The sequence below is a fragment of the Hylobates moloch genome, unplaced genomic scaffold, assembly GCF_009828535.3.
Source record: "Hylobates moloch isolate HMO894 unplaced genomic scaffold, HMol_V3 SCAFFOLD_22, whole genome shotgun sequence".
Lineage (NCBI taxonomy): Eukaryota > Metazoa > Chordata > Mammalia > Primates > Hylobatidae > Hylobates > Hylobates moloch.
In genome coordinates, this window is record NW_026652297.1 from 8749555 (window position 1) to 8756994 (window position 7440).

The following is a 7440-nucleotide window of genomic DNA, read 5'->3' on the forward strand; positions in this document are numbered from 1 at the left end:
AGAATCGCTTGAACCTGGGAGGCAGAGGTTGCTGTGAGCCGAGATCACGCCACTGCACTCCAGCCTGGGTGACAGAGCGAGATTCCATCTCAAAAAGAAAAAAAGACAGAAAAAAAGGTCACAAGCCACGGCTCATCGAGTGCAACCCGGAACACCTTTCCGGAGGTCAATCTGGCAATATTTGTCAAAGCCTCGAAAGAATGTGTACCCCAACAGTCCACTTTTAGGAGTTTACCCTGGGGCAATGATAAATAATAATAAAGCATGTCGCAAGAAAGCTACAAAGATGTCACTATAGGATTATTTATAATAAGGAAAAATTATAATCAAAACAGAGGGTTGATTAAATAAATTATGGTACAGCTAGAATGCAGTTATGAAAAAGATTAATCAGGATTTTTTTCTGATATGGTAAGATGCTTATAACATATTGTTAAATAAAAAAGCAGATTCTCAGTTCGATCGGTAGCGGGAGCGGAGAGCGCACCCCAGAGAGCCCTGAGCAGCCCCACCGCCGCCGCCGGCCTAGTTACCATCACACCCCGGGAGGAGCCGCAGCTGCCGCAGCCGGCCCCAGTCACCATCACCGCAACCATGAGCAGCGAGGCCGAGACCCAGCAGCCGCCCGCCGCCCCCGCCCTCAGCGCCGCCGACACCAAGCCCGGCACTACGGGCAGCGGCGCAGGGAGCGGTGGCCCGGGCGGCCTCACATCGGCGGCGCCTGCCGGCGGGGGGACAAGAAGGTCATCGCAACGAAGGTTTTGGGAACAGTAAAATGGTTCAATGTAAGGAACGGATATGGTTTCATCAACAGGAATGACACCCAGGAAGATGTATTTGTACACCAGACTGCCATAAAGAAGAATAACCCCAGGAAGTACCTTCGCAGCGTAGGAGATGGAGAGACTGTGGAGTTTGATGCTGTTGAAGGAGAACAGGGTGCGGAGGCAGCAAATGTTACAGGTCCTGGTGGTGTTCCAGTTCAAGGCAGTACATATGCAGCAGACCGTAACCATTATAGACGCTATCCACGTCGTAGGGGTCCTCCACGCAATTACCAGCAAAATTACCAGAATAGTGAGAGTGGGGAAAAGAACGAGGGATCGGGCCGGGCGCGGTGGCTCACGCTTGTAATCCCAGCACTTTGGGAGGCCGAGGCGGGCGGATCACGAGGTCAGGAGATCGAGACCACGATGAAACCCCGTCTCTACTAAAAATACAAAAAATTAGCCGGGCGTGGTGGCGGGCGCCTGTAGTCCCAGCTACTCGGAGAGGCTGAGACAGGAGAATGGCGTGAACCCGGGAGGCGGAGCTTGCAGTGAGCTGAGATTGCGCCACTGCACTCCAGCCTGGGCGACAGAGCGAGACTCCGTCTCAAAAAAAAAAAAAAAAAAAAAAAAAAAAAAAAAAAAAAAAAAAAAAAGAACGAGGGATCGGAGGGTGCTCCCGAAGGCCAGGCCCAACAACGCCGGCCCTACCGCAGGCGAAGGTTCCCACCTTACTACATGCGGAGACCCTATGGGCGTGGACCACAGTATTCCAACCCTCCTGTGCAGGGAGAAGTGATGGAGGGTGCTGGCAACCAGGGTGCAGGAGAACAAGGTAGACCAGTGAGGCAGAATATGTATCGGGGATATAGACCACGATTCCGCAGGGGCCCTCCTCGCCAAAGACAGCCTAGAGAGGACGGCAATGAAGAAGATAAAGAAAATCAAGGAGATGAGACCCAAGGTCAGCAGCCACCTCAACGTCGGTACCGCCGCAACTTCAATTACCGACGCAGACGCCCAGAAAACCCTAAACCACAAGATGGCAAAGAGACAAAAGCAGCCGATCCACCAGCTGAGCATTCGTCCGCTCCCAAGGCTGAGCAGGGCGGGGCTGAGTAAATGCCGGCTTACCATCTCTACCATCATCCGGTTTAGTCATCCAACAAGAAGAAATATGAAATTCCAGCAATAAGAAATGAACAAAAGATTGGAGCTGAAGACCTTAAGTGCTTGCTTTTTGCCCGTGGACCAGATAAATAGAACTATCTGCATTATCTCTGCAGCATGGGGTTTTTATTATTTTTACCTAAAGACGTCTCTTTTTGGTAATAACAAACGTGTTTTTTTAAAAAAGCCTGGTTTTTCTCAATACGCCTTTAAAGGTTTTTAAATTGTTTCATATCTGGTCAAGTTGAGATTTTTAAGAACTTCATTTTTAATTTGTAATAAAAGTTTACAACTTGATTTTTTCAAAAAAGTCAACAAACTGCAAGCACCTGTTAATAAAGGTCTTAAATAAAAAAAAAAGCAGATTCTCAATACATAATATAACCCTAGAGTGGTCAAAAAACATGGATATACATATATATATAACTGTGGCAATTTGAAAGAGAAGGAGAGAGAGAGATTGCATTCCAAATAATTCACCAAATCTACCAAATACATAATCAGGCCACCAAAATATCCACCCAGATATAAATAGTGCTTACCTCAAGATGGTGATTGGTATTCTCTTTTTTTGTATTTAGTTTTTACTAATATTATACAATGAACATGTTTTGTGTTTTTCTAAACTATTTTTGGAAAAATTAAAACATTAACAAAACCAGAAAAAATAGTAATAGTTCCCTTCCATGTACCCATTACTGAATTTCAGCAATTAACTCATGACCAATCTTGCTTCATCTTGTATTATTTTTTAGTAGAAAAAAGAAAACCCTAACAAGTTAAAGATATTTAAGACTTTATCTATAAGAGGAATTTTTTATTTCACTCCAAATATGAAACACATAATGAAGAAATCAATTCAAGCTTCATCATAGTCCAGAGCACTGCATTTTAAATCTCATCAGGTGGAGGTAAGAACAATTCTGCACAGACCTAGGCCAGGTCTTCATCAAGCAAACAGCCAGTCAAGACTGGCTCCAGGTGCAAATCACAGAAATCCACCTCTAAGAAGTTGGCCAGGTGCAATGACTCATGCCTGTAATCCCAGCACTTTGAGAGACCAAGGTGGGCAGGCCACTTGAGGCCAGGAGTTCAAAGACCAGCCTGACCAACATGGTGAAATCCTGTTTCTACTAAAAATACAAAAATTAGCTGGGTGTGGTGGCACACCCCTGTAATTCCAGCTACTTGGGAGGCTGAGGCAGGACAATCACTTGAGCCCAGGAGGCAGAGGTTGCAGTGAGCTGAGATTGTGCCACTGCACTCTAGCCTGGGTGACAGAGCAAGACTCTTGTCTCAGAAAAAAGAAGTGCATGTGAGAAGTCATTGGCTCTTATGATCCCCCAAAGGAAGGCAGGCAGAGGCAGAGGTAAAGAGGGATGCTGGGGTGCAAAGGGTCCCCCAGGTCCTTGGGCCCACTCCTCTCAGGCCTCTAGCCTGAATCATGGGGATGTCAGCTCATAGCCTCACGGCACAGGAAGGGCATCTCACTGCTGCCAGTCATAAACCCTGGAGTGGCCTCTGTCTGGTGGGCTATGGGGTCAAGTCACTTCCTTGTTGCCATGTGGCAGAGATCCAGGATCACATTGAGATGTATAGAAGTTCCAACAACAACAATAATAATAACAACAACCACTTAAAAATCTATAGCATCCACTCTGTGCCAGGCACTGTGTAGACATTATGTGTATATTGGCATTTAAGCCTCACACAACCCTAACAGGCAGGTGCTGTTAGCATCATCACCCCTATTTTAGTGATGGGAAAGAGGCCGCAAAAGATCAAGTGACTTGCCCAAAGTCACAGAACTAGAAGGTGATGGAACCAGGATTCAAAACTAGGCAGCCTGGACCCAGCACCTGTGCCATTAGCCACTATGTGATTCCACTGCTTGAGGTTCTGAACACTGAAAATATGGTGGTGCCTCTTACCATAGATTTATGTAATCTAAATCCAAATCATGCTCAACTCTGAATTACAGTAAGAAAGTTAAAAAACAAACAAACAAACAAACAAACAAAACCACATTTTCGTTTTTCCTACGATGACTTGCTAATTGCTTGCGTTTCTCATGGTTTTGGGGCTGGAGCCCTGAGTAACACTTTATTACTTGGATAACCGGTCCCAGGGTTTGTGAAGGGGTTGGTAGTGAGCAGGCAGCGCACACGTGCAAGTGCCTCTGTGCCCCCTGCCACCGCGCAGGGAGTCCCCCAGCCCCACTGGCTCTCACTTTGGGGGCTCTGGCTGCGTTATAGGCCTAGCAGCCCACTTCTGCAAAGGAAGTGACACGCGTCCCACACTCGCTTTTCTTTTTCCTTCTTTCCTTCTTTCCTTCCTTCCTTTCCTTTCTTTTCTTTCTTTTCTCGTTTGTTTGTTTTTTGTTTTGTTTTTTTTTGAGACAGGGTCTTACTCTGTCGTCCAGGCTGGAGCGCAATGGAGTGCAGTGGCGTGATCTCAGCTCACAGCAACTTCTGCCTCCTGGGTTCAGGTGATTCTCCTGCCTCAGCCTCCTGAGTAGCTGGGATTACAGACACGTGGAACCACCACGCCCGGCTAATTTTTTGTACTTTTAGTGGAATGCAGTTTCTTTATGTTGGCCAGGCTGGTCTCGAACTCCTGATCTCAAATGATCCACCCACCTCGGCCTCCCAAAGTGCTGGGATTACAGGCATGAGCCACTGTGCCCGGCCCCTCTTTTAATTCTTTAAATGAGTTTGGCAGTGAGTAATCAGAAACTCGACTGTCAGTGTAAATGGAAACCCTAAAGAGGCCTATTATGTTAAGAAGTCTGAGAATAATTAGGGTTCTTGGCGGCTCTGATGGCTCAATGATGTCATCAGGACCCAGCTGGCCCACCTTGCCACCCTGCCTCTTCATGGGTCCACTCCTCGAGTTCATACCCTATGGTCTCAAGATGGCTGCAACAGGGTCGGGTATCATTGTCCTCTTATAACATAATGTAAACATTTTTTAAAAAGAGAGGAGAGGGCTGGGCGCGGTGGCTCACGCTTAGTAATCCCAGCACTTTGGGAGGCCGAGGCAGATCACCTGAGGTCAAGGAGTTCGAGACCAGCCTGGCCAACATGGCGAAATCACGTCTCTACTAAAAATACAAAAATGAGCCGGGCATGGTTGCGGGCGCCTGTAATCCCAGCTACTAGGGAGGCTGGAGCAGGAGAGTCGCTTGAACCTGGGAGGCAGAGGTTGCAGTGAGCCGAGATCCCACCACTCCAGCCTGGGCAACAGAGTAAGACTCCATCTCAAAAAAAAAAAAAAAAAAGAGAGGACAGAGGGAAGAGAGAGAGGAGAGAGAAAGAGAGAGAGGGAAAGAGAGAGTGCGAGAAAGAGGAGAGAGAGAGAGAAGAGAGAAGAGAGGAGAGGGAGAGAGAGAAGGGGCAGCATAGGGGTTTATTTCATATGGTTCTCTCCTATTTGAGCAAAGAAAACCCATCCAGTAAGCAACCCCACAGACATTTGTTTACTTCTCATTGGCCAGGATGAGGTCACATGACTATGCCTAGACCAATCATTGGCAAAGTGGGTATTGGGCTCAGACCAATCATGATTCACCTCCTGGGGCAAGGGCACATGTCTTCCCTGGGCAATATCTGGCCTCTGTGTGCAAGGAAGTGGAGATGGCTGTTTGGTAGGCTGCCTTATAAACCCCTTTCTCCTTCCTCTCATGTCCCTCTTCCCAAAAGGCCTAAAAAGTAGAAGGCAAGAAGGTGGTCATGGTTGGAAAGTAGGGGAGGTGGTTTGCTCATTAGTGAAATTTATAGTTATTCCTTCATAGAATAATTGACCTGTTTTTCCTAACTTTTAAGGCTTCAGAAAATTCTTAAATTCCAAGGCCAAGAACACTGTATTAATCTTCTATGGCTGCTGTAACAAATAGCCACAAATTTAGTGGCTTAAAACATACAGATTTGTCTTCTTACAGTTCTGGATGCCAGAAATCCAGAATCAATTTCCTGGGCTAAAGTCAAGGTGTTGGCTGGGCTGGTTATTCTGGAGCTTCTAGGGGGTGTGAACCAAAAAAAAAAAAAAAAAAAAAAAAGACACTAGGCAACCACCAGTGTGTATTCGGTGAGGGAATGGTAAAGGGCAGCTTTTACTAGAAAAAAGAGATTTACCTAAGCTGCTTAGAAACACAGAGTTCATGGCCGGGCGTGGTGCCTCACACCTGTAATCCCAGCACTTTGGGAGGCCAAGGTGTGTGGATAGCCTGAGGCCAGGAAATCGAGAACAGCCTGGGCAATATGGCGAAACCCCGTGTCTACTAAAAATACAAAAAATTAGCCAGGCATGGTGCTGCAGGCCTGTAGTTCCAGCTACTCAGGAGGCTGGAGATTACAGGTTCCCCCCCAACATGCCTGGCTAATTTTTGTATTTTTATTAGAGGCAAGGTTTCACCATGTTGGCCAGGCTGGTCTAGAACTCCTGACCTCAAATGATCCACCCACCTCAGCCTCCCAAAGTGCTGGGATTACAGGTGTGAGCCACCGCGCCCAGCCAGTTTCATAACATTTTTAATGAACCTATTTTGTGAGGCAATGATGCAAGCTCTTGGGTTAATACGTAGAATTTGTGCACTCAGGTTACAGACCACTCAGCCTTGTTTTCTTCTCTGTGTGTCCTTTCCTTTTGTTGCAGCTCTAGCGCTCACCCCTGACTTTCATGACCTTACTGTCATCTTTTAGATATTGGAAGCCTTTGCATCCAGCTTTTGAGGGGCATTTCTTCACCTTTCTGCCTGCTGAGTGTCTCCCATGGGGGATGGCTTTCGACTCCTCTATTGGTTTCTCCCATACAGCCTCACCCACTCTCTGCAAATGGAACCAAAGCTTGTGGGAGACACTGCTGGGTCCTGGGCAGAGGCACAACTGACCAACCAGAATATATTTCAGGGACAAGTCAGTAATGTACTGGTAAATGCTAACAACTGGCTCTGCAGAAAGAAACAAATTCCAATCTGTAGGATTTGCCTATTTTGTGATGCAAATACACCCACTGTGTCTGTTTCAAGCTGTCGATATGGTGTCAATCCGAATGTGGAGTCCAGAAGAGGTGAGCACAATCAGCTCCAGCACAGTGGGGCCAAGCAAAGGAGAAGCCACCTCTTCCATGACAGAGAAAAACTCGTCAAACACACTCTTTCTGGAATCTCTTCCAAATTAAATCTTCAGCATGGTCACAGTCCCCTCTTTGAGTCAGAACTCCATTTTGCTCATCAATCTTTCCTACTGTCCTTCCTTCTTTCCTGTGTGAAGCCACGCTGGCCTCATAGTAACTTTTACTGGCCAGACATTTACTATGAAGGGAATGTGAAAGGTTGATGGAGGTGATCTGCTCCTGTGTGATGTGAGTGTTACACAGAAGGAAAATGGTCAACTCGTTGCAATGTCCAAGGCACATTAGCTGAGCTAATTAGTCTATGGCTATGAAAAAAAAGAAGAAAGAAAGAAAGAAAAAGAAAGAAGGAAGGAAGGAAGGAAAAAAAGAA

General features: G+C 46.5%; 1 pseudogene; it reads left to right on the forward strand.

Moving 5' to 3' along the window:
• The first annotated feature begins 470 nt into the window (after nucleotides 1-470).
• On the forward strand, nucleotides 471-2297 carry LOC116461673 (Y-box-binding protein 1-like; annotated as a pseudogene).
• Nucleotides 2298-7440: the final 5143 nt, after the last annotated feature.